General features: G+C 40.9%; 1 protein-coding gene across 2 annotated transcripts in view; it reads right to left on the reverse strand.

The window, feature by feature from the left end:
- PLEKHH2 (pleckstrin homology, MyTH4 and FERM domain containing H2) overlaps positions 1–26,480 on the reverse strand; it is a 110,728-nt gene that overhangs the window by 73,396 nt on the left and 10,852 nt on the right. The gene's annotated exons all lie outside the window — the stretch shown is intronic.

Raw genomic sequence — 26,480 nt, forward strand, 5'->3', positions numbered from 1 at the left:
CTTCACTCTATCCTTCTCGACCTGTCTAGAACCCCTCCTCGCTCCCATTGCTGCCATCCCTCACTACAACATCACATCTCTTACATCCACTCCCTCTGCCTCATCTATTTACAACATTCCCTCTTACCCTATTATCACCGTAGTACAGTAGTACAGTCTCGGATTACACCCTCCCTCTAGATTGTAACCTCTCACAAGCGGGGTCCTCTCTTCCTCAATCTGTGGCGCCCTATAAATAAATGATGATTGTGATGATGATAATAATAATAATATTAATAATAATAATAATAATATATTGGAAATGCAACCTTAGCTGGAGTTGTTTCCTATACATTAGTATTACTGGATGGTTCTCCTGTGTCCAAGGCACAGTACTGAGTACCTACTCGCTGGAATTTGGACATGTATTGGGGGCTGTAGGAGTTTGCTCATCAGGCTGTTATGGTAGCATGGAGTTGTTATAATGGCATAGGGCCATATATGCTGGCATCATTCAGCTATTATGGTGTAATTGTATTGTATATGTTGGCAACATAGGACTATATATTGAGGGCATTGTCATTATGCTTGGCATATAGCTGTATATGCTTGCCATTTGCCAGTGCCAGTCACTGTATGAGACTGTGGTGGGCATAAGAGTTATGTTGGGCATCGGACTGTATAGTGTGGGCATTAGGGTATTATGTGTTGGGCATAGAGTTGTATATAGAAAAAATTACATGCGCACTGAACCAGATAGAAAACTAATGTCCTGTTAAAGCTGCTAGATTGATTATACAAGGTGATCCAAACTTGTATTGGGTATAAAGATAACAATGGTAATCCAGTGCTAATAGACAGTTGAGTAGATAGACATTATGTGTATATAAACAATGGTGCTTGTTCATATACATATCACATGCTTGGGTTTTTGGGGGGGATTTTTGCCCTATATCTTTCTCTATTTGTGTATTGTTTATTTTGATGTATGGATTGATACGCTATCTTGTATTGTAATTATTATAGTGGTAGTAAAAGCTTTTTTCATTTTACAAGCACCATTGTTCATATACACATCATGTCTATCTACTAAACTGTCTATTAGCGCTGGATTACCATTGTTATAGAGTTGTATGTGCTGGGTTTTATATGGTGAATATGGACCTATATAATGTTGGAGAAGTGAGTCTGCTATGTACAGAAATTACTTTTTTGCTATATCAGACTAAGGGCCTCATGTAGCGTTGGAAGCAAGTCTTTTTGCACAGCATAAAATACAAATTCCACTACTGCGCAGGCCCACAAAAAAAGACTTATGCTTGATTCTGTATGGATCATGTGCATATGACTCCTTACGCTTAGAGAGGCAGATTGGGGGAAGCAAGGGACATCCATGTATAGTCAAAGTTCAGTAAGGAAGTGTTTAAGTAAATGTGACCAACGTAGACCTAAACGCAGATACGGGTATCAGGGACATATCTGTTGTGAGTGCTCTATCCCTGGTGTAAGATACGAACTGATCTCATGCATGCACTGTAGGCTGGAAAGTGAGATTAGCTAATGATCTTATCTGCTTGTGGATGTTGTTATCGATGTTCCACGATACATTGTCCTCTGCAACCTAGCTATTTGGCCTGATCGCCAAACAATCACACACATATATATATATATATATATATATATATATATATATATATATATATATATATATATACTGGCCTTCCAAGTGTTTTGACAAATAACCCACAGATCTGTTTGTTTGGACAGCGGCCCGAATGACTCAATGGCTTCATGTGTGGCCACCTTAAGTACTTTCCCATTAGAAGAGTTATCATTTTTGTAGGAGGGCTGAACATGTCTTGAAAGATTACGCATAGTACATAACGTTTTATACAGCTGGATCCAAATAGTTTTCAAGTAAGTTTGAAAACATTTAGGTTCCTTTGAACTTAAAAGTGGGTCTGTTACTTTTCTGGGAACTCTGACAAACGGCTGAATGTGTAATGTTTAAATATCAGTGGGGTGTTTTCCAGCCTGTGATGATAGGAAGAAAAATAAAGCAGTTCTTTCTGACACATCCTTTGTCAGATAACTCTGCAAGTACATTCCTGATCTTCTGATGGCTCACTGACTTTCCTTTATTTGCTGTTAGTAACTTGATAACGACCCACATACTTTTACAACGAGCGCTTGATGGATGGAATAAATAACAGGATAGAAGCCCTGTCATTGTTATCACATGTCACACACGCTACACACATAAAACTATTTTTTACTGTTTAGGTCACTTATCGCTGATTATTTTCCACAGGAAACTCAGAAAAGTCAACATTTACTTTGCCAATCGAAGCCCGTATTTTATTTTGGTATCTATGAATATGACTATCTATAATGGAGTGCTTACTTACAAGGAAAATGCATTTCTGAATGTACGTATTGAAGCTAGGTTACGGTTAAAGAACTGCAGCATGATCTGTTAAATATTTAGCTATTTTGTCTCCATATATCAATTTGTATCAGGAACAGCTGTTTCCATATTGCTTTTTCTACACTAGTAAAACTGTATTTTATTAATAGAGAGCACTTACTAAGTAAGAGTGAATACATCAGTTAGCATGCTTTGCAGTCCTTGTGCTGTACAGAGGACAGGGGCAGTTGTGAGCGTATCGGAAGGTCCCCAGTTTTTAGCTGGGTGGGAATAGAACAACCGGTAGCCAATAAGATCATGGGAGTATTCCCAACAGCACAGAGCAGTGATACACTTCAGGAGCCTTTATCCATGAAAAGATTTGCTGTTACAGGATGGACCACCGCCTGCCTTGCCACCGCCCCCTTTCTTTATTCCAAACGTATCCCTTTTAAACACTCTAGGGGGCGCTGTACTGCCACCACTAGGCTTCTTCACAGACACCTGGAACCACTTCCTTCTGGGACTACAGAGTTCTTTTTACAGTCTTAGACACATAACCTGGAAGGAGGTAATCTAGCCTTCTGGGCCTTTAACCTATCCAGGCTGATTCATGCACTGATTCATGCACCTTTAATCTTGTTGGTAGTGACAGGGGGGAATGTATTCCCCCTCTGTCCACGAGCTGGTAGGGAGTGGGGGCTCAACCTCCTCTCCATCCTTGGCGCCACTATGTCTATGATTTAAAGCTAAATCTCCTGCCTAAAAATACTTCCAGGGAACCTGACTCGGGGTTTGACTCTCACCTCTGGCTGAAAATAGTATCAGTGGGAGAGTGACCAGACCCCGATACTACAGCGACCTGAAAAACACCTACTTACCAGGATGCAGATATCTTCATGGGACAACTCATTGTGTTGCCGACTTTGTTAGATGACGTCATAACAAAGAGCAACTTGTCTTAAAGAGGCGATGGACGGAACCAGCTGTCAGTGATGTAATGTAAGTACTATTTTAGGGGTTAGGATTAGGGTTAACCTTAAAAAGTGTTTTTTTAAAAAAATACTCACATGACCGCTCCCCAACTCCTCTCTGCTCAGTTTGCAGTGAGGAGGGGCGCAGAGAGGAGGTAAGAAGACAGAAGACTGATGAAAGAAGAGAAGAAAAATGCCGATAGAAAAGGTAAGTGAAGGAACGGAAGCAAGGGGGGAGAATGGCAGAGTGAAGGGGGAGCACAGGCAGCATGGCAGAGAGCGAAGGGGGAGCACAGGCAGCATGGCAGAGATTGAAGGGGGAGCACAGACAGCATGGCAGAGTGAAGGGGTGGCCAAAGCAGCATGGCACAGGGTGATGAAGACGATTGCCTGACTATGCCTGTCTACTACTGTTGCTACAACGGTGACTGCCTTGGAGAACCGCGACCTGCGTACCCTCTGCAGCTAAGTCCAAACTCCCTTGCTGGGGTTCCTGGTAAATACCGGGGGTACTTTAGACTCCGCGCCTCCCTGTTCAGTTGCGCCAATACAGGTTAGCGGCCATCTCTGCAATTCCGTGACAATCACATTAGAGATGAGTTGAAGATGGGATAGCGAAACGAATATTTATCAGAATTCAGGGCAAACATGTGCTACCACTGTATGGCAGCATGCAGTGGAAGTGCTGATTTAGGTCTATAGGCGGGAGGATAAGCGGTCGGTATATGGAACCCATCTCTACAGGGTCAGTCCATAGAACTGGAATACTGTTGCTGCATTCCAAACAGAACACAACTCAAGATAAAAAGCGTCAGCAATGATCACTTAAATATAACGTGGGTGAAAACAGACTCACCCACTCACCTGGACTCAATATGAACATTGCTTTCTAAGAGCATCAGATTCGATCTGGGCAAAGCTCTTCTCTCTTCATCAGCTTTTGCACACCCAATGATGAAAAGATATTGCATTTTCTCAATGCATCCCACTACAGTGAGTGCCTGGTACCAGTCTCCCCCTCTCTTCTTCTAAATATCACAAGCACTGGGAGGGCTGGCGAGGAAATTCACTGGCCAGACTGTGAAGCAGAATTGCTAACTCATCCCTTTAATTGCTGACAGATATAATGGATACAGGTTCCGTGACTGATTGTAATCAATCTGTATCTTATCTGGCTTTAATTAGCTACATAACTGGTATCATTTAGATGTGTGAACGTTTGCCAAGAGATTTGCAAATCAGGAGTAATATATTGCAGGAGTTTTCCAGAGTAACTGGAGAAGGCAAGGTGAAAAAAATACTGTTCTATTCAGCAAACCGGTAAAATGTTACAGTAAAGTGAATTTATTATGACACCAGTACTAGAAATGTATTTATTTAAACACAATACAAATGCAAACACAATTAACACTTTAACTGGGATCTGGTACTAGTCATCAATTTTCACCTAATCTCTCCTCCTTCATCTTCCCTGGTAAGAAAAGCACAAAAGGAAGCTGAAAGACGAACCTCAAACAGACAGAAAACGAGAAGAAAAAAGACAGACAAGAGTAAAAGACAAAAACAAAAAACAGCAACTGTCAGGACCTGAAAATCTGTGTTTGTGTTGAAGTGGATTGTCACCTAGCAACAGCAACATATCTGGTACTTCTCAGTGGAGTCTATTTTCAGCAGATTGTACTGTAGTTACAACTTTACATTCAGTTTATGTGCAGTTTCAGGCGCTTTAGAATGTCGCCATGTGCTGGCCAAGAAAATAGCAGCATTCTAAAGCCAAAAAAGCTGCCCCCATCCCGCCATGGTCACATTAGAATGCTATGTATTCTTGTTCAGAAAATCACAGCATTCTATAGCTCCTGTGTGACACTTCCCGAAAGTAAAAGGTTCACCCTTCAATCCTGTACTTCAAGATAAATCAAATGTCTTCACTTTGATTGAAATGTTGTTACTAAAGTTGCCTACACATCTGGATCTGTGTTCACTTTGCCCACGTATGTGGGTAGCCAATTGGGCATACATGGTCATTCAGTTGTTGTGGTAATTGAGCACATAACAATCCCAGCCATTTGCATTTTCTGCCACAAAATATTAAAATCCATTCACAGATTATTTGTGGTCGTTGAAAATTCGTACTTGTATGCCTGTCGTCCAACTGGCCCACCATGGTAGCCACGTGTTTTGCCATCTTAAAAAACATAACGGTGTTATAATGCTAACTTGAGATATAGGGATAAATTTATCAAGCTGCGGGTTTGAAAAAGTGGCGATGTTGCCTACAGCAACCAATCAGATTCTAGCTGTTATTTTGTAGAATGCACTAAATAAATTATAAATAGAATCTGATTGGTTGCTGTAGGCAACATCTCCACTTTTTCAAGCCTGCAGCTTGATAAATTTACTCCATAGTGTTGACTTTAGCAAAGCAATCCCATTGACTGCAACAATGTTATGGTTTCCAATTCGGAGCACTGACGCAGGTCCACAAACCGCCCAAAGACTACTCCGATCCACCTAAACCCTTGCCAGATTCACCCAACCATGCCCGCCTGGTGAAATCATGTCAAAATTTCAATAGGCCACACCTCTTTTTGGGTCTGAGAATTAGAACAGGCCCACCAAGATATGCCCAAATACTACCCAGAGAATTTCTTTAAGTGGTAGTGAATACATCAGTGAGATTGGTATTCCCAGAAACATAAAGTATTTACTAACGCATTTACTTTAATTGAAAGTATCAGAAAACATTTATAAAATAAGATAAGATTCTGTCACCCTGTTCTAGCGAACCAGATCACTTTTGTAAATTTCTCTTCCTTTAAGAGTGGACAACGTCTGAAGAGGCAAATGAAAGGTTATTTTATTTAATTAACCATTTCAATTATTACCTTTACTGAAGAAGACATGACCTGTAGTATTAATTAATCTAACATTAATAGCATTGTTTCAGTAAACCCTAATTGCAATATAAAGTTACTAACTCAAATCATTCTTCTGAAAATAATTGAGACATTGTGGCTCCCATTGTCTCTCTTGTACTTTCTACTATGTTGGCATAATACAAATTAGCTGTTAGTGGGTCACGTCATGTGGGCTGGCATAATCCATTGCCATTGCTTTAAATTAGTAGACTTCCTAGAGTTTGCTGATGTCATAAAAAACTTCTCAGGAGAAAAGTGAGCATTTGTGGGTCAGTACATGGGATGTTCTCACTAACAATAATTCTCATATGCTCAGATGATAGGTACAGCTGCAAAAAAAATCTGAATAAATTAGACATGTGTAAGTGTATATTGTTTATTTGGATAATGTATGTTTAAAATATAGGTTACAGGTCCACTTTACTGACTTTTAATTACTTGTTAATTACAAAAGAATTTTACTATTATTAATGTTGGTAACTAGCAGCTCTGCACTCTGTCACAGGTATCCTTTGTTAGTTCAGTGGCAGAGACTGTGGTGTGACCCTACTGTTTGATTAGCTCACGGCTTCTCTGCACATTCCAAAGTCCAATTATCTCAAGAAACAGTTCATGCTCTTGCCAGGTAGCTTTCTATACAGATTAAAGGACATCGTTATGACCAGTGCGATGACTGCTAGATGCTACAATCTGGATTTGTAGATGACCTTGTCGCAGTCAGTTTCACAAATTCCTTTTGATGGGTTTCTAGAGGAACTTTGTACTTTATTTTCAACAAATGTTTAAGTGTTTTATAAATCAATTAGCTCTTGACTGAGCTGATTATACTCAGATGTTAATAACTATAATTATTTTTTAATAGGTATATTCCATTGGCATTTTTGAGTAAAACATAAAAAAAACCATCCTTAACATTCAACGCCCAACCTCCTAGAAGCTGCCTCCTAACCAGATCCCTGCCTCCCCCCCCCCCCCCCCACACACACACCAATCAAGCTCCCCAAAATCATTGAAAATCCCTGAAATAGGTATTTAAAATGAAACTACTACTATAAAAGGAATGTCACAGAACAATGAGACATTTGTCATGGTTGATTTTAACCAAGGGGACCAAAATGTGTAGAATTTGTTTGGATACTTATGGCTTAGTTATGTCATCTTTTATAAAGATAAGGCTGAATTAACCAAATCCAACCATCATGCTTTCTTAGGAGTATATGAGGAAGTTAAATTTCTTGAGAAGCAGAGACGACAATGCTTTATCCTAGTAGGAACAGCCTCATCCACGATTCCTAATACACATTCCAGATGGTCTAATAAATTGGGTATCAATATCACTGCCATACTGCTCCATAAGCGATGTAACACACAGGTCCACATCATGTGATAAAGGTGCCATTTTTTCTCATACATTTAGGACACCTATTTAGTTAGGTCTCATATCCAACTTGCCAGGATTCATCAACCTCAAACAAGTTGGAGTGATATATACTCTGTGGAGGAAGCAGTATTGGGCTGACCCACAAACATACCATGGAAATCAATGGTGGTCCCTATGGGTGGAAATCCACCACCCCCATTTCTACACCTACATCATAACTTCTCCTGACTCCTCCATGCTGCTTTGAAGTCAGACAGCTGAACGTAACCAAACATTGCATCATAACTATCCTTCACCATTTATTTTAACTGAACCTCTGGAGAAGGCTTTCACTTTTGTGCTGTATGGGCACTCTTATGGTTATCCAGCTGCCAAGAGTATCCATGTGCCCCATATTTTTCTTGGGCATCATGTGTTTGCTGGACACAGAGCCAGGAACATTGTTCCTCATGTTCACAGAAGATGTGGCAGCAGCTGCTGTTGCCACCAAGGAGGCCACAGAAGATAAACAGAGATGGCAATATCAAAGTTGAACTCACTGGGTCCAGCAGCTGAACTGAGATGGTATTCCAGTACATCTTAGACACAACCCTGTCTTTAGTTTGATGACATTCCTCGGTACTACTCTGTAATTTCCCACTGCCTTCACAATTTTTTAACAGTTTTATTAAAAGATAAGGTAAGGCATAGAGCTGACGTTAAGTTCCACAGACTACATTGGTAAAATGGAGGGGAAGTGCAGTGGTTAGAGGGCAATCTGATTAAGCACACTCTGACCATGCCCACCGTTGATTGAACATGCCCTCCGTTGACTGGCCACTCCCTCCCCAACAGCACACTATTTCATAGGCCCCTACCATTGCGTCGCTCAGTTGGCACTTGATACCCCAGTCCAACACTGAACACTGATAACACAACAGGTAAGTGATCTAGCACCTCATCCCACTGCTCCTCCATCAGTCCAGGCATGTCTGTTCTCAATTCCACAAACCACATCTTAAACTGAGATGAAAACCACAGCATCCTTTGAACAGGACAACTCGGAAGCAAACATCATTTTGCAATATTGAGATAATTAATAGTAATAGGTGTGGAAAGTTCAACCTCCAACAAAAATATGAGAGATGCTAGGAAAAGAGTCCTGCTCTGTAGCCAACCAGAAGAACAATTTCCCATTATGGTCTTGCTGAAATATTTACTGTTTTGGTCTAGAAGCCGTTTCCTAGTCAGGGATACAATTTGCAATAAAGACAGTTAAAACAAGATTATTTTGTCTTTTAATAAAATTTCAGTGTCCACCAGTGACTAACTAGTATCAGTTCTAACTACTCTGTGGTTTCTGCATATAGACGTTGGCAATGTTGGCCTTAAAAGAGCCCCATAATACTGTTTTGAAGGATTCCCACATTATGGCATTGAGATAGAGCTGGTATGCTCCATGGCTACAGTCACATCAGGGTCCTTTATTATATTATATTAATGCAATCTCCACTCTCCACGCTGATGAGTGCAGACATATCTCTGGAGGAGGAAGACAGTATCAGGTCTCATGCTAGTTTAGTCCCTGGCTTACCCTGTGGTTAGTCCACAAGTTTTATATGCTCTTATATCTTCACTGTTTTCATGCAGGGGTCCCCATTTGGGATCACACCTCTTTTCCAATATGGTGCAGCTGCTTGGCTGCTGCAGTCACAGGGTTTCTCATACCACATGACACCACTACTGGACTAAAGCTGCCAAATGTGGGTAGCAGCAGGTTCACTAAATAGCCTGTTCTATTCTTTTCATCTCAACTGTGTAACCTGCATCAGGGAATTTTCAAATGACCTGTTGCTAGTAATTAGATGCGAGCAGTTGATGTTTATTTCAGGCCTGTATAAGCAGCTTCCTGGAAACAACACACTGACAGAATATTGAGCTTATACAAAAGTGGAAGCTGCTCAAATCAATTTATAGGCCATAACAGGTGCTGAAAGGGTGGGGTTATCCTGCAAGGAACATACACACAACATTTTTTCCCCCAGCACACTGCTATAGCCAGCAACAGATCTGCCATTTCTACTGTAGATAAAAATGCAAAAGTCTTTGTTGCACACATTTGCAAATGTATGTTTAAGCCATCCTGCCACGCCAAGAATATTGAGCTTCTCTCCTTGAACCAACATTCCAGATTCTGTTGTTACTTGGCTGCCTTTCTGTATTTGACCTTTGGCACTCGGATGACTGCCCTCTATGGCTTGAACCCTGGCTGGCTCTCAGACATCTACCTTCTCTGTTTTGTTAACCTGGCTTTTGGATGACTACCTTCTCTGGCTTTGATCCCTGGCTCTAGGATGATTACCTTCTCTGGCCCTGGACTTGCTAATACCTCAGTTCTTAGACTCATTCTTTCATATTTAGGTGCTATATCTCTTTATTTAAAGACTGTTCCTGTGTATTCTTACTACTGAAATTCAAAAACCTATTTACAAATATAATTCCTAGAGACCTGACATTGTGATGCAATCCGCAGATATTAATATAATAAAATCCTGACATAAGAGAATCTTCTCAGCCTGGAAGCAAGCCACCACAGACATTTTTGCATAAAGCAAGGTCTGTCCTTGGAGAGAGGAAGATAGAGAACGACTATTGCAACATTTTCATGGTAAATGTCAGCATTTGTCCAGTCTCAAATCCAAGAAAGTAAATGGGAATCACTTATTAATATGTATGCTGACACCATGTAAGTAGGCCAAACAAAAGTAATAACAATAATGCCTTACTGAAGGCCTTTTCATAGCCAAGATAAGCTTACCAGACAAGTGCATGCGGAATGCAGGTATAAAGAGCATTGAAGCTTAGAGTTGAACCCCCTTATATTCAATAATAAACATTTGAAGGATGCTGCAGAAATTGTAATGCGGAATTATACCACTAAGGCACACCAGCACAATCAATATGCTAATCACAGCTACTGTCGCAACTGCTCCAAATTAGTTCTCTACACATGTGGAAAGTACTGGTGTGGAGCAGGGGGCTGGCAGGCATGAGGTAGAGGGCTTCTTGGTATGCAGTTAAAACGAAGAGCTAACTTTCAATCTGTCCATCTCCAGGGCAAACTTTCTTCTGCAGTCTGAGGTGACAGGTCCTCTTCAAGAAACACCAATAGCGTTGCAAACAAAAACAAAGTAACTACATAAATCGTGGGACAGACTGCGCAAAAGAAAGCGTGCAGTGGTGGACAGAGAATTCCCGGAGGAGCTGTGCATCAGGGGACAGAGACTGCATCGGGGGACAGAGACTGCACGGTAAAGGAGTGCATCGGGGGACAGAGACTGCATCGGGGGACAGAGACTGCACGGTAAAGGAGTGCACCGGGGGACAGAGACTGCACGGTAAAGGAGTGCATCGGGGGACAAAGACTGCACGGTAAAGGAGTGCATCAGGGGACAGAGACTGCACGGCAAAGGAGTGCATCGGGGGACGGAGACTGCACGGTAAAGGAGTGCATCAGGGGACAGAAAATACCTGGAGGAGAATAAATTAATTTTCATAAATGAACAACTTATTTCTAAGAGTTCTCATATAGATAGCGTGTAGAATTCCTGGACAGGAAATTATATAAACTATGAATGCCAGCTATGAATAATTTGGAGAAAAAAGAAAAAAAAAGCCTGAAAATTAGATCTTTTATCTGGCATTAATTTCATAGTACATAGAGGATCCTCTGATTTCATGAGATGCAAAATGAGGCAATTAACGATGCAGATTGCTGCTGTATCATAATTTTATAGAACAATGAACTTTCAACCACGTAGCTAAGCCTCTCTAGTACCCTGAATTATGGCACTCAAGCAAGAGACATCCTCGACTCTTTTATCTGAACTGTTTTCATATTTTTGCACATCCATGTCGTCTATATATAGAATGATTTCGGCAGCCTTGAAATTAATGAGTAACCATAACTGCTCTCTGTTTTCGTTTTTCTGCAGTGGGGGCTGAGATGACCGAGTTGGGAGTCCTGCCAAATGCAGAGAAACATACAGAGATGGCATTTACACAGGGTGCTGGGTTAGCTCAGGAATAAGTGTAGAAGGTCATACGTACAGTACTTTTTCTTAAATAATTAACTAACATTGGAATTTCTAACTGGAAGCATTATAGGCAGACTTTTTCCAGATAAAAAATAAATCACATTATGTTAAGCCAAAACTGAAACATTGTACCTCGATTTATAGCTGCATAAGTACCTTTCTGGGTCGACTGTTGCCCATAAATGGGTAAATTTGACAACTTGGTTCAGGCACCGATCAAACTGATCTATGTCCAAGATGGACACACACATGGGGTTAACTGGACAGATCTGGCTGCTCGGTGCTCAGCAAAACAATCAGGTCAAATTAGTCCAGTTGGCCAATGACTGTACAGCATTTATTAAGATGACGTTTCTTTTAGGCTTAATTGACATCTATATGACATCACATCAGGGGGTAAATGTATCAAGCTGAGAGTTTTCTGGCAGGTTTGAAAAGTGGAGATGTTCCCTATACCAACCTATCAGATCCTAGCTATCATTTTGTAGAATGTACTACATAAATGATAGCTAGAATCTGATTGGTTTTTCAAACCCGCCAGAAAACTCTCAGCTTGACACATGTACCCCAAGATATTGATCAGTACTGGCAATCAACTGAGTAAATTGGCTATACTAATGGCTACCTCTATGTGCCTCCCTAAAGGGGATCAAGATACAATTGTATCTCTTTGTACAGAGATGTTCATATATTAAAATCCAAGTATTACTTCATAATCATGCATATCAATCTGATGGTCTCCAACAATTCCAATCATAGAATTCAATTACAGACTTCAATCATAGAATTCAATGACAGACTTCAATCATAGAATTCAATGACAGACTTCAATCATAGAATTCAATGATAGACTCCAATCATGGATTCCAATGATAGACTCCAATCATGGATTCCAATGATAGACTCCAATCATGGATTCCAATGATAGACTCCAATCATGGATTCCAATGATAGACTCCAATCATGGATTCCAATGATAGACTCCAATCATGGATTCCAATGATAGACTCCAATCATGGATTCCAATGATAGACTCCAATCATGGATTCCAATGATAGACTCCAATCATGGATTCCAATGATAGACTCCAATCATGGATTCCAATGATAGACTCCAATCATGGATTCCAATGATAGACTCCAACCATGGATTCCAATGATAGACTCCAACCATGGATTCCAATGATAGACTCCAACCATGGATTCCAATGATAGACTCCAACCATGGATTCCAATGATAGACTCCAACCATGGATTCCAATGATAGACTCCAATCATGGATTCCTATGATAAAGTCAAATTATAGAATTATAGGCTCCTATGATGGACTCTAATGATGAACTTCAAGATAGTCTTAAAATATAAACCCCAATAAAAACTTGTCACCAAAAATGACAGACTACATTGTTGACTTTGCCAAGGAATAGCTTTTGAAAACAGCAACCTCAGTATCTATTTAAGTTGTATTAAAATTTGTACAATACAAATTAATGTACAAACTATTTAAAGTAGACCTATCTAAACAAATGTTATTTTTCTATATACACTGTTTAGCCACAATATTAAAAACACTTACAAGTGAAGTGAATAACATTGATTTTCTTGTTACAATGGTACCTGTCAAGGGATAAGCTATATTAGACAGGAAGTGAACAGTCAGTTCTTGAAATTGATGTGTATGAAGCCGGAAAAATGGGCAAGGATCTGAGCGACTTTGACAAGGGCCAAATTGTGATTATTAGATGACTGGGTCAGAACATCTCCAAAACACCAGGCCTTGTGGGGTGTTCCAGGTATCAAGTGGTTAGTACCCACTGGTGTCAAAGGAAGGACAACCGGTGAACTACTGCTAACGTCTTGGTGCCAGATACCACAGGACACCTTCAGAGGTCTTGTTGAGTCCATGCCTCAACGGGTCAGAGCTGTTTTGGTGGCACGAGAGAGACCTACACAATATTAGGCAGGTGGTTTTATTGTTGTGTCTGATTGGTGTATATTAGCACTCAGTGTGCACTGCAAAATGCATTGGTTTTGCTGCATGGTCCATCTAGCGCACTACAAGCTGCATGCCTGCTTTCTACTCTTGGAAGACAGTTCTGCAAGCCAGAAGTGTGTCTAGGTGTGCGGAGAGACAGGAAAATCTCCAGCCTGGCATTGCATACCTCCCAACTGTCCCGGTTTAGGCAGGACAGTCCCGATTTGAGGGCTCTCTTCTGCCATCCCGATCGGCACAGCTTTGTCCCACGTGTGGTAAATTTGGGAGGTTTGTGTTGTTCATTCATCATCATCATCATCATCATTTATGCTCTACACGGCAGAGTAGCTGTGAATGGGTGGCGCAAATGGTTCGGAGGGAAGTGGAGGTTAGTACGGGGCAGCATTGCGCTTTACCCATCATGACATGGTCACACCCCATCGTGAAGTGGTCATGCGCCCCCGTCCCGCTGCCAGAGAGACAAATGTTGGGAGGTATGGCACTGTGTAAGCGTCACATCCTATATTACATCCCCCTACTACTATAGAACATACTTGCCAACTTATGGCAAGTATGATCCGGAAGCTGCCGGGGGTAGGTGGGTGTGCAGGGGGCGGGGCTCCGAAAAGTCGCATAATTTTGGCCCTGCCCCGTGATGTAATGACGCAAAGGCGGCATTTTACAGCAGGGGCGGGGCCAAATGCCGCGATTCACGGTGAATTGCGGCATTTTGGATTTAAGAGGCGGGAGATTGTCATACTCTCCTGGCAGCCCGTGAGACCCAGCCAGAATTCCGGGAGAGTTGGCAAGTATGCTATAGAAACACTTATAGTATTTTGAACGATGTGGAAGGGGTCATATTTGTGTATTGGAGGTTCTGTAATACTTATATAAAAATGTGTCTAAACAAATTAAATTGAATTGGTGAATCATTTGATTTCTGGGGTGTTATGCTAAGCTGTTTAAATATAGCTATTTCTGCTTGTGTGGTTTCAATGCCAGTGGAGTTGTTGCTCTCTATAATTACATGGTCTTCTGTCTATTGTTTTATAAGAAACTTGCGTTTATAGAGAGCACACTGCAAGATCTTTATAATGTTAACCCTTTCACGACTGGAGGGTTTTCTGGACTTTTATGACCAGACCAATGTTTGTAGGTTTTACAATGCATCTCTTCATAAGGACATTTTTATTTCTTAATTCGCCCACTTGAATTTATATTGATTTTCAGGTCTTATAGGGCTCTGTTTTGGTCGAACATTGAAATAAATATATTTTTATTTAATGCCCATCCTATAGAGAAAACTGGAATAAGAATATTTTGGTTCATCCCATAGTTTCTTTCATCTAACAAGCGAGGTTTTGATATCATTGCAATGTCACTGGGTTTGATAGCAATGGCAGCCAGTGGATGTAGAAGCTGTTATCACGGCCCCTTCCCACACCCTATTCCGCCCCTCAAGTCATAGGCAGTGGTAAGTGTCATTTACATCCGAACATGAATTGCATGCAATTGCATTCAATGGCGTCAGTCCTGTTCTGACGCATACCCAGAGCGAATTCACGCAAAATACAACGCACAAATGGACTGACATCCGAAGATGAATCAGTCCGATACAGTCTGCTGTATATATACTGTTTCTGGTTGGTAGCAGTTAAAGGAGGATGTATCATAAGAATTTAGTTTAAATATTTTGTAAGTATTGTTAAAAATGTCTTATTTCTCATTTATTTAACTTATAGTGAAAACACACAACATTTTTCTGCAAAACTTTGCACACATTGTGCATTCCTCTGGATTATACCTGTCAGAATCGGGAATCAGGATGGTTTTGAGAAGTCTATATAGATATATCAGAGGCTTAAGCACAGTAATTATTTTTTTTAGCAACCTGATAGGTCAAGTGCTCTTATATATCTCTACATCAGCAAAGAAAAACAAAAAACCTGAATGTGAAGCATAAGGGAAGCAGATGGTTTAGGATAGGAGAATGCCTCAGAAAGAAGCCTAGAGACCTTATGAAAGTCTGACATAATTTACACACTGTTTTTATTTTCATGATCTATATCTAAAAAGTTACATTTTGGGGTTTAGTGATCCTTAAAATTTTCTTAAGTAAATAAATAAATGTTTGATCGGGAGTTAGGGCTTGTGTACACAGGGCACAAAAAATAAAAAAATAAATACAGCGATCTGCAAGCTCTATATATAATAATAATAATAATAATAATAATAATAACGGGTCACAAATGGCAGAATAATGAACTACAAGCATACATACTGTACCTAAATATGATAGTTTAATCTCAACAAACTCTATATATGTGAACATAAAATATACACATATGACACATACATTCTATAGAAAAGATGAATATATAAAATCAACACTTTTAGTCGAAATAAAATATGTGTACAAGGATACACTCTATAAACAGAGCATTCCTTGTATTCAGAAATCCACATCTATCAATACATACAGCCTGTATCAGACACTCATGAGCATAAGTCTCTGATCAGAGAATACTGATAATAGCTGTAAACAAGTAGTATCCACATCTATGCATCTTAGTTCAATAAATGTATGTCTGAGCGTTCTTACCCAATATCTGGGAACTGCAATATAAATGTAACAGATCACCTGACCCGACAGGTTTAAACCATAAAACGTATACTCTGGTCACTTGTTGGTGATACTTGTTAGGTTCTCAATTCAGCAAAGATCCAAACATTCTTACCCAGTTCCTGGGATCTCCAATAAAGCTAAAATCACCTGATCCAGAAGACTTGGGACATGAAACATACATACAGGTGGCCACCCACAGAGTTGTTAATCTCCTGCTCTGATCTCCAGGCTTCTATTTAGGGATCACACTCCAGGAATTTGGATATTGAAGTGAATAAATTAAGTCCCTAAGGACTCCAAAAGACGTGCTTCTAATAGAGGGATATCCAAGCACAGTTCCTGCCGCACTGACGCGTTTCATTCAAATGTGAACTTTTTCATTTATCTGTATATCTATTAGCAATAATAGGAGTCGGAGATACCATATTGAAAAATCATCCAAACCTGGGATATCCACATGGCAACACAGTCAGTTGCCTTAGATCTAGAAATGACAGAGGGGCTCATGGGGCAGGTTTAATGACTGAATATGGCTATAGAAAAATCAGCATAGGCCAGCAATACATATATAAGACAGTCTGAAGATAGTGATTAATACTTGCAGGGGCCCTAGACACAATTGCGTGTCTAGGGTCGGGTAACATTGTGATCCGTCTTCAACATCATCCATATACTCTACATTTTACAGCGAAATTGCAAATTGCTACAGTTTGGGGCCAGTAAGGATAATGCACCATTAGTGGCTCACAAGCAAGCACATCCCATGTAAGAAATATTTTCCGACAGCACAGAGGTTACATAACACCTAATGCTTGCAAGTCACCACAAGCAGATGTAAAAGTGTATTAGAACATATATATATATATATATATATATATATATATATATATATATATATATATATATATATATATATATATATATACACACACATACATACATACATACACACACATTTATATATCCCCACAATTCGGGAGTCTCATAGACATTCTGGAACAGTAGACAACTATCCAATAGGTTAGTTTGTGTCACGTCTTTCACTGGAATTTGCCTCTGACTGGTGTTGGCGCGACTAAGCTGGGAGGCGCGGAGTCTAACGCACTTCCGGTGTTCAACAGGGACCCCCGCAAGGAGGTATGGACTTCGCTGCGTGAAGTGCGCAGGTCGTGGCTCTCCCAGATAGTCACCAGTGCAGAGGAAGAAGCGCAGTCAGACAGGCTGAGTTGAAACCAGAGGAGCGCAGTACCACGGAGAATAGACAAGAGTAGTCAGGAACGGTCCAAGGGTCAATACCAGAAAGGGCAGCGAAGTGCAAAAGGGAGATCCGGAGGAGTAGTCAAACAAGCCAAGTATATATGGATATCACAGGAGACAACAAGAACTGCAGGAAGCTGGAGTAGGTTTGAACCAATACTCTGGCAGTGAGGTTTAAATAGTGTGGAGGAGGAAATGAGGGAGAGAGACTTCCGGCGATCAGAATCAGCTGATCGCCGGGCAAGCGACCCGTTGCTAGGAAGCCAAGCGGCGAATTGCGCATGCGTGCTCCGGTCATGTGGGCGGAAGGGGGTCCCATTGCTAGGCAAAGGGACAAGAGCTGCGGTTAGAAGGTGTCCGTCTCCGGCACCCATGAGAGGTGCGGAGACGGCGCCTGACAGTTTGTTATGCTTAATCGTGGAGGGTTATATTTAGTTGCCTACATTCCGTGAGACTCCCGAATTTGTGGAAGAGCAGGCAAACCTCCCGGGGGCGGGGCCTATGCTGCGATTTCGCGCCTTATTGTGGCTAAACCTGAGTGATGTAATTTAGGGGCCGGGTCAATTACTCGTTTCCCGAAGCCCCCACACACACACACCTCCCCCGATCTCCAGGACGCCAGCTTGCCCAAGTTGGCAATTATGGGGTTATATTTTTTAACTACGCAAGGAATACTACAGAAATGGTGAACAGTTTTAAAAAATTAATTTTTATAAATAAATAAATAAAAAGGGGGAGGTGTAACTAGGAATTTTTGCACCCTGGGCACAGAGTTTTGTAACTACCCCCCCCCCAACTTTGCAAACGTTATGTCACCCCCCGCTTTCCACTATATTACACCCCCTTTTCACCCTTCTATGTCATACCATTGTCCATATATACAGAAAACTAATTACACTTTTATTGTACAATAACCTTGCCGGCTCTATTATCAGGCACATTGCACAGACTACATTGCAGTTTTCTTAATTCTGTTCTTAATTCTGCCCTCTCCTCCTCTTGAACTTTGTTTCCAAATACAATATTGCGCCCCCTGTCCATGTTGTCTTGCCTGTGCCCTGAGCTACTGCCTATGCTGCTCAACCCTAGGTACACTGCAAACCAGTGAAATACAGTAAAAACAGTACATGAAATAAAATCACATATTTTCTGCTGCAGCTACGAAGAAGAAAAAAAAACCACTCTGCACTTTGGAATAATATTCGTTTAGAAAACCGATACATGTGGCAAACTTGGCCTATTTCCCTCGTATGATTCCTGAAATTCCGCTCCCAGACAGTACAGTTCCAGCTTCACACTCCAACAAAGTATCTTTCATTGGAAGTCAGATTCCGACTCCCTGCGTCTCTAAAACAAACTGCGCAGCCGATAAATATAGATGGGCTGTCTGTGCACACATCAGCTGTTATGACAAGATAATAACAAAAGGTACGGTTTAGATGGATTTTATCACAACTATGTTCCAAGTCAGCTTTCATTCAGCAGTAGGACTGTGTTGGAAAAATATACACCAGGCTAAAAATAACAGTTAAAATCACTTTATTTTCCACACTGGAGTGCAAGATCACATCTGTGCTCTCTAAAGCAAGTGGGCGGGTATAACCAGCTATAACGCATTTATTAAAGATATTTAACAGTTAGTTTGAAAAAGAAATAAACCAACATTAGTAGAAAATGTTTAAAACAAAGGAGGTGGTGTAGCATTCACTATTAAAACCCAAATTTCTCTGTGACTTACTCTGTATTTTAAGTTTTTATTTAAGCCCCTATGTGTACTGTACCTTGATATAAACACACCAGGGCGTACATGTCATTCAAGGCAGTGTGCTCATCTGAGTAGCTTCCATGAGCCTCTGCTTCCTGTGAAGCCAACGAGAATGAACAGAAATTGTCCCTCACGGACAGATCATCCTGCTCAACGTTCTATATAGAACACTGTGGAGAAGACGCAAAGTCACCCATAACCTCTGGAAACCTTGGTGACTGTCACCACTGGGGATTCCTTAGAGAAGGGAGCGCTAGATCTAGTTAGATCTCTAAACAGTGTCCATAGTATTATAGTGTTTGCTAAAATATTCTGCCATTAGCTTAGAGCTTAGATATCACATGTAAGCTGGTGTTATTTCCATTAAAATTAAAAAAACAAAAAATAATAACAGTCACTTATGACCGTGCAAAAGTGTAATCCTGCAGCACTAAGGCTGTTTTGTGATGTCAGACATTACTTTTGGGTGAATGAGTCAGTTATTAGTAGTGACGCTCAGGCTCAGGTTTCTGTTATTAGTAGATATGCTCAGGCTCAGGTTTCGAAAACCGAGCCCTCCCCCTCAACATCGCCAATCCGAGTACCAGGCCAAGCCGGCTTGGTTATTTCCCACTTCCTCGGGTCTGAATCGAGGCAAAACATCATCGTTGCGTTGTCGGATCTCGCAGGTTTTGGATTCCAGAAGTACCTCCCTGCCCAGGAGATCCAGCGCCATTGCTCACACAGAAACAGGGGTAGCAGTGTTCTTGTCACTCTCCATTCTCCAGTGACATTGCTCAGTGCCATTGCTCACGCAGAAACAGGAGGGGTATCAGTGTTCTTGTCATTCTCCAGTCTCCAGTCACATTGCTCAGTGCCATTGCTCACGCAGAAACAGGAGGGGTATCAGTGTTCTTGTCATTCTCCAGTCTCCAGTCACATTGCTCAGTGCCATTGCTCACACAGAAACAGGGGTAGCAGTGTTCTTGTCATTCTCCAGTCTCCGATGCCATTGCTCAGTGCCATCGCTCATACAGGAACAGGAGGGGTAGCAGTGTTCTTGTCACTTGACAAAAATTGACTGGAAATTACTGGAAATTAATATTATTGAGGCTAATAATAATGTAGGAACAAAAAAAGAGTCAAATTCTGTTATTTTAGCATTTTTTAGCAATTGAAAAAATAAAATAAAATATACAGATCCAAAACCAAAACCAAAACACGTGAGGGCGGTTTTGCCAAAATACGTGAGGGAGGGTTTGCCAAAACATGTGAGGGCGGTTTTGCCAAAACACGTGAGAGCAGTTTTGCCAAACACCAAACCTCAAAGTTAATACAGATCCAAGACCAAAACCAAAACCAGGGGTCAGTGAACATCTCTAGCTATTAGAAGTAAGACCATGGGGTACATTTACTGCAGTTATCATTTATTTAGTACATTCTACAAAATGACAGCTAGAATTTGATTGGTTGCTATAGGCAACATCTACACTTTTCGAACTCGCAGTTTAGTAAATATAACCCCATGAATTTGTGGGCCATGATGGTGGTATCTGCAGGGATGCAAATGTTTACACCAAACAATAGGTGGAGTTGGCGGGATCATGAGGACCCTTGGTTGGGACAAGTGGAACAGCTCCTTCCCTTACAACTGTTTTACACCTTGGTTTTACCTGGATGTTGGACAATTTGTGAGGGAGCACCATCTGGAGGAACTTAAGCCAGACTTGTGGAAGCCAAAAACTGTCCACAAGCAAATCAGAGCGAAAGACATTATGGAGTCTGTTCCAGGGCTCCCTGCTGCTACAGCAAAACACGTGTGGGAGAATGTGGCCTCTAAGAGGTTGACTAATAGACATAAGGACATTGCATGGTTGTTTATCCGGGGGGGGGGGGGTCTGCCTATCAGGACATTCATGCAATCCCGGAACCTGTGCCAATATGTTCACTGACCCTTTTGTATAACCAGAAGGGAAACAGCACAGCATATTTGGGACTGCTCCACTGCACAGGCATTGTTGGACGCCTTGGAATATGAACTTAATGACAGTGTGACCAGGACTTGCCTTTCATACCATTTGATATTTTATGGATTATTTTCTGGGACCCACACCATTGGGGCAATCCAGGAGGCATGGCGCCTTATGAACTGTTTTAAGGACGCTATGTGACTTGCCAGGAATCGCCTCATTTTGAAGTGGGAGAAGATGACCATCCAGGACTGTCGCAGGCTGAGCCACATCATGCTAAGAGACTATAGCACCCTTGACAGTCCTGAGGAAGAGGAATATGATTGATTATTGTCTCCCTCTTCTCCTTCTCCCCCTTATGTGCGTTTTTCTTCATCATTAAAACCTTTGGCTTGTGCTTCCCTCCCTTATCCCCTCAACCCACTCCCCTATCATGCGATTTACAAACACACTGCAGATTAGCGTTCCATGGAATGCTGAAGCACAAGAGAAATTCAATTAGACATTGGTAAAATTTCTCTTTAACCTACTTGCTGTAATATCAACCTTGATTCGCAGATCATCCAGAGAGATTTTGAAAGGAGATAATGATTTGTAGGAGGACAGATAAGAAAAAGGACCATCACATGCATGCATAAAAAGGTACTTAACGTGTTATTTAAAGAAAGAAAACCTATGTGGGATTGCCGCTTTAACGGAGCATGATTTTATTATCATGAGATGACGATATTGCTGCAGTACTCGTTAAATAGCAGTGCAAACCGGCATTAACTCTTTCGTGTATAGAGCAATTTCAGCTCCCATGTTCACTGGCAATAGGGTTTTTTGACTTATATAGTATAAGTACTGCCGAGACGGAACTAGCGAGCTGTGGGTCCCGGTAGGCGGGGAGGAGGGAACAGGGGCCCACAGCTCACTAGTTCCCCATGCAGCGGGCCCCATTCTCTCCATGGGCCCCGATGCACCGCACTACTGCACCAATTGTAGTTCCACCACTGAATTACTGTGTGGGCTCCAAAGTAAATATACTTATTTTGTAACTTTTTTATGTTATGGTTTGATTAATAAATAGGTCGCTCTGCTCACTTACAAAATTGACTATTGGTGTTTTCCACTACACCACTGTGCACATTTTCCATTTATATCCCATTTCTCATCATCCCAATCAATACTGGATTATACCTGGCATCTATATTATACTTTTTTCCATCTGTATTATTTCATTTCCCTAACCCAGAATCCCCCCCTCCCCAACCATTGCGCCAATTCCCTAATATTTCAGCTTGCCATTAATTTTGGTTGAGGGGAGGTAAGACAACCCTCTAGGGACTCTGGCACCATCCGCACCCCTTATCCCCCTTCTCTGAGGAGCGCTGAACCAACTTAATTTTACGGTGCTACATTTTGCAGAGTGCCAAACCGTTGGCGCAGATTAATTTTCTGAAGGTGTCTCCAAAGTCTGTGAATGGGTACATACCTTTAAATGTACAAGATGGACACATGTGTACATAGAACTGTTTTTCTGGACTTTTTGTGGTTCGTAAATGACCCTAAGGGCTAGATTTACTAAGCTGCGGATTTGAAAAAGTGGGGATGTTGCCTATAGCAACCAATCAGATTTTAGCTGTAATTTTGCAGAAGGTACTAAATAAATGAAAGCTAGAATCTGATTGGTTGCTATAGGCAACATCCCCACTTTTTCAAACTCGCAGCTTAGTAAATCTAGCCCTAAATGTCTCTCGTGTTAGGGTAAAAAATAAGTAAATAAAATGGTTATAAACAAAGTAGGAAAAAGTTTTTTGAAAAAAAAAGAACAATTTTGCCAATGACATAAAAACATGAATTTGAGACGTTACTAGTAGACATACATATGTTTGGTGTCCCTTTTAAGTGTTAGAATTTATTTAAACATATTTAGTGGTATAGTTGTAGGGTTGCAATAACTGCGTACAAATAAAAACTAGTAAAACCATGGTTAAATGCATTTTTTCCGCTCATAGCTTATAAACAGCCTAATAAAAATTATATTTATTAATATGCTACCAACGATCTAACATTCACTTGGGTAGAATGATTCCCAGTAATACAGATTTACATAAAAATGTGAAAACTGGCCTGGGCGAAACACATCTGGTCTTAAAGGGATTAAGTAAAAATGTATTACAGAATAGTTATATAAATAATTCAGGTTTTTTTTTTCTATCTTTTTCCCCTTAGCTCCGTTTCGGAGCAGCTGGTTTTTATAACTAGTACACCCAATATTTAAAATTGAGGTTTCTCTACAGCTATCAGACTTATGCCCCTGATTATTACTAACACAGATTTTCTATCGCTGCTTATCCCAGCATTCAAAAATCTGTTATTGTTGCAATGCATTATTAAAATATTATTGGAGCAACTGAGTGATAATCAGCTTCCCCAATGCAGGATAGCAGCGGTAAGTGTGTTATTAGTATTGGCTGACAAGTTCTTTTTATACTGATAGGAAATCACAGACTATCTGGGATGATATGAACACACTGAAAATCATCTCGTTATCAATTAGTGGATATCATTCATTTTAAGTGTATGAATTCAATTAATTAATTAAAAATGGATAAGTGATTACAGTACATAAAAAAGAAAAGGAAAGAACATGAGAGGCACTCCCGTTCCCAGGAAGATTATAGCTGATGAAGTTGCAATAATAGTAGTGCAAATATTAAAACTTACATTTTATGAGTTTCTATTAAAAAAGCAGCGAAATATATATAAAAAAAAAGTATATATATTTCGCTGCTTTTTTAATAGAAACTAATAAAATTTACGTTTTAATATTTGCACTACTATTATTGCAACTTCAACAACTATAATGTTCCTGGGAACGGGAGTGCCTCTCATGTTCTTTCCTTTTCTTTGTTATCAACATATGAGCGTGCACCCTACCTATTATGTGGAAACAATATTCAATCTTCCCAAATAGAGTAATAGTTCCATAGCTGTGTGTGACCATGCTCTCCTTTCTTTGTATAAGTGATTACAGGCCTGGTCTTTGCAAATGCGGGGACCCTTGCCATATCCAAGGTGTGAGCCCCCAACCCCACATTGGCTATTAGTACTGACTTTGCCCCCCCCTTTCCCCACCCCTCCAAGGTTCTCCCTCTACTTTCTCCAAACTTTCCTTGTTAATCATAGTAGATGGGCGTTTTGTTCCCACCTCTGCCTCTCCGATTCTCCCTCCTCATCCTCCCTCTCTAGATCTCTCTCCCTCTGGTCCTCTCCATCCTCTCTCTGGATCCGCCCCCAAGGATCTCCCTGTGGTCAGGCATGGGTGGTGAGAGGAGGGGGCGTGTACTAAGTACCGGGCCCTGGCCTGCCTGCATAGAGGGAGGAGCCACCAACCCGGTGTGAACACACCATTTTCGGCAGCTATGGAAGGGGCCCTAAGAAGTTGCTGTATCTGGACCAGAAATTCCTCTGGTGATGGAGACAAGCTAGGCCAACCTCAAGGTATTGCCGATCTCACAACGTATACTGAAACAACAGCACAACACCAGCTTTGGGGTCAGAAAGGACTATGAAGCAACTGACTTGGGAAGCAGTACAATAATTATTTTCCAATTGATGGTTCACGCCAACATGAAAGAACATTAGGAGGCACATTTTCACTGTAAAGTTGTTCCATAATATGAGTGGATTGTGTATCATGTCTTCACGCTGTGCTACTGAATGAGGCTGATTCATCAAACTATCTACAGCAACTAGAGGAAAGCATAGCATGAGGAATGACATTATCTCACATGGTATCGTTTCAGTATACATATAGATAGTGAACAATATGTTTGGCTGAGTAAGGAACTGCTGTTACGCAAACAGGCAAAGTATTGAAAATGTTGCTGCAGTGGTAAGACGCTGATGACTGAAAACTAAAGCATTCACTTCAAAGACAATGATATTGTGATTTCAATTCAATCTGTCTGGTTGGTGGTTACTGACTGTAGATCGGATGTAAAGACAGTGAACACAGTATTTACATCCTTGTACAGTTCTTGCACAATGACTTATTCCAGGCACAAATGTCTGGTCTGCTCAGCTGTTTACTGCACCTCTGGAGATATAGTGATAGACAAGACTTCATCTAACTCGAAAGAGGGGATAGTAAGGAAAAAAACAAAAAACAAGACTAAATATAGTGATGAAAAATAAATGTCTGTCTCCCTTCAAGAGGTTAGACCTGCAAGGCAGTGGTTTTAACATAAACACGAATGATAAATCCCGAAGTCTGGAAGATGCTAGAAGACTCAGGAAGAGAGATCACTCATCGAAAAACAACTTGAGATTAAATAAAACAAAGGAAGGACTGCTGACAATGTGTTGACGGGGGTAAGCACAAATGAGTAACAGCACCCCTTTGTTGAGTGACTGTTGGCATAGGCCAATGACATACACGAAATACCTGTAGTCCATAATGACCATACACAGTGGCTGTAGATGATGTGTATAATTATTGCAGGACTGAAGGAAGCTTGCCTTCCCTTCTCTGCCCCACCATACTTGCTAACTTACAGGTCAGGTGACAAATGTGTGACTGTAGGTCTGCCCCCTGCCGTGATTTGTGTATTTGTGTTGTGGAGGTGGAACTTAATGACGCGATTTGTGACATTCAGCCCCGCCTCCCCCAGGAGGGTGGTTGCTCTCCATTGAGACTCCAAAAAATTCAGGAGTCTCCCAGACATTCTGGGAGAGAAAACAAATATGATTTCTACTCTTTCAACCATATTTTCCTCCTCTTGGTCACTTTGGCCTTGTGCTGGCGGGCATGCCAGAGGAGGAGTCAGGGCGGAGCTACAGCATGCATTCATTCATAATTAATATGTGGGGTGTCTACTGCTTTCTCCCCTCATTCGTTCACCAAAATCCTCTACCGCCTCAGCTCCGTTTTTGAGCAGCGCTGCAGTATATGTAATAACTAATTTTACATATGGCGGAACTCTGCTCCAGAAACGGAGCGCTGTGCCTTTATGTACAACAGTAAATACAACCCTACATTTGTAGCTTTTCTCCGTTTGTTCATTCTGCACATTATCTGTGTCAAATAACACTGGTTTTTAAATATATATAAATTTGTTCATAACCTTTCAAAATATTTTTATTCTATATCATATCCCTTTAATAAATATTCTACTCCTTTCATG

The sequence above is a fragment of the Mixophyes fleayi genome, chromosome 3, assembly GCF_038048845.1.
Source record: "Mixophyes fleayi isolate aMixFle1 chromosome 3, aMixFle1.hap1, whole genome shotgun sequence".
NCBI lineage: Eukaryota > Metazoa > Chordata > Amphibia > Anura > Limnodynastidae > Mixophyes > Mixophyes fleayi.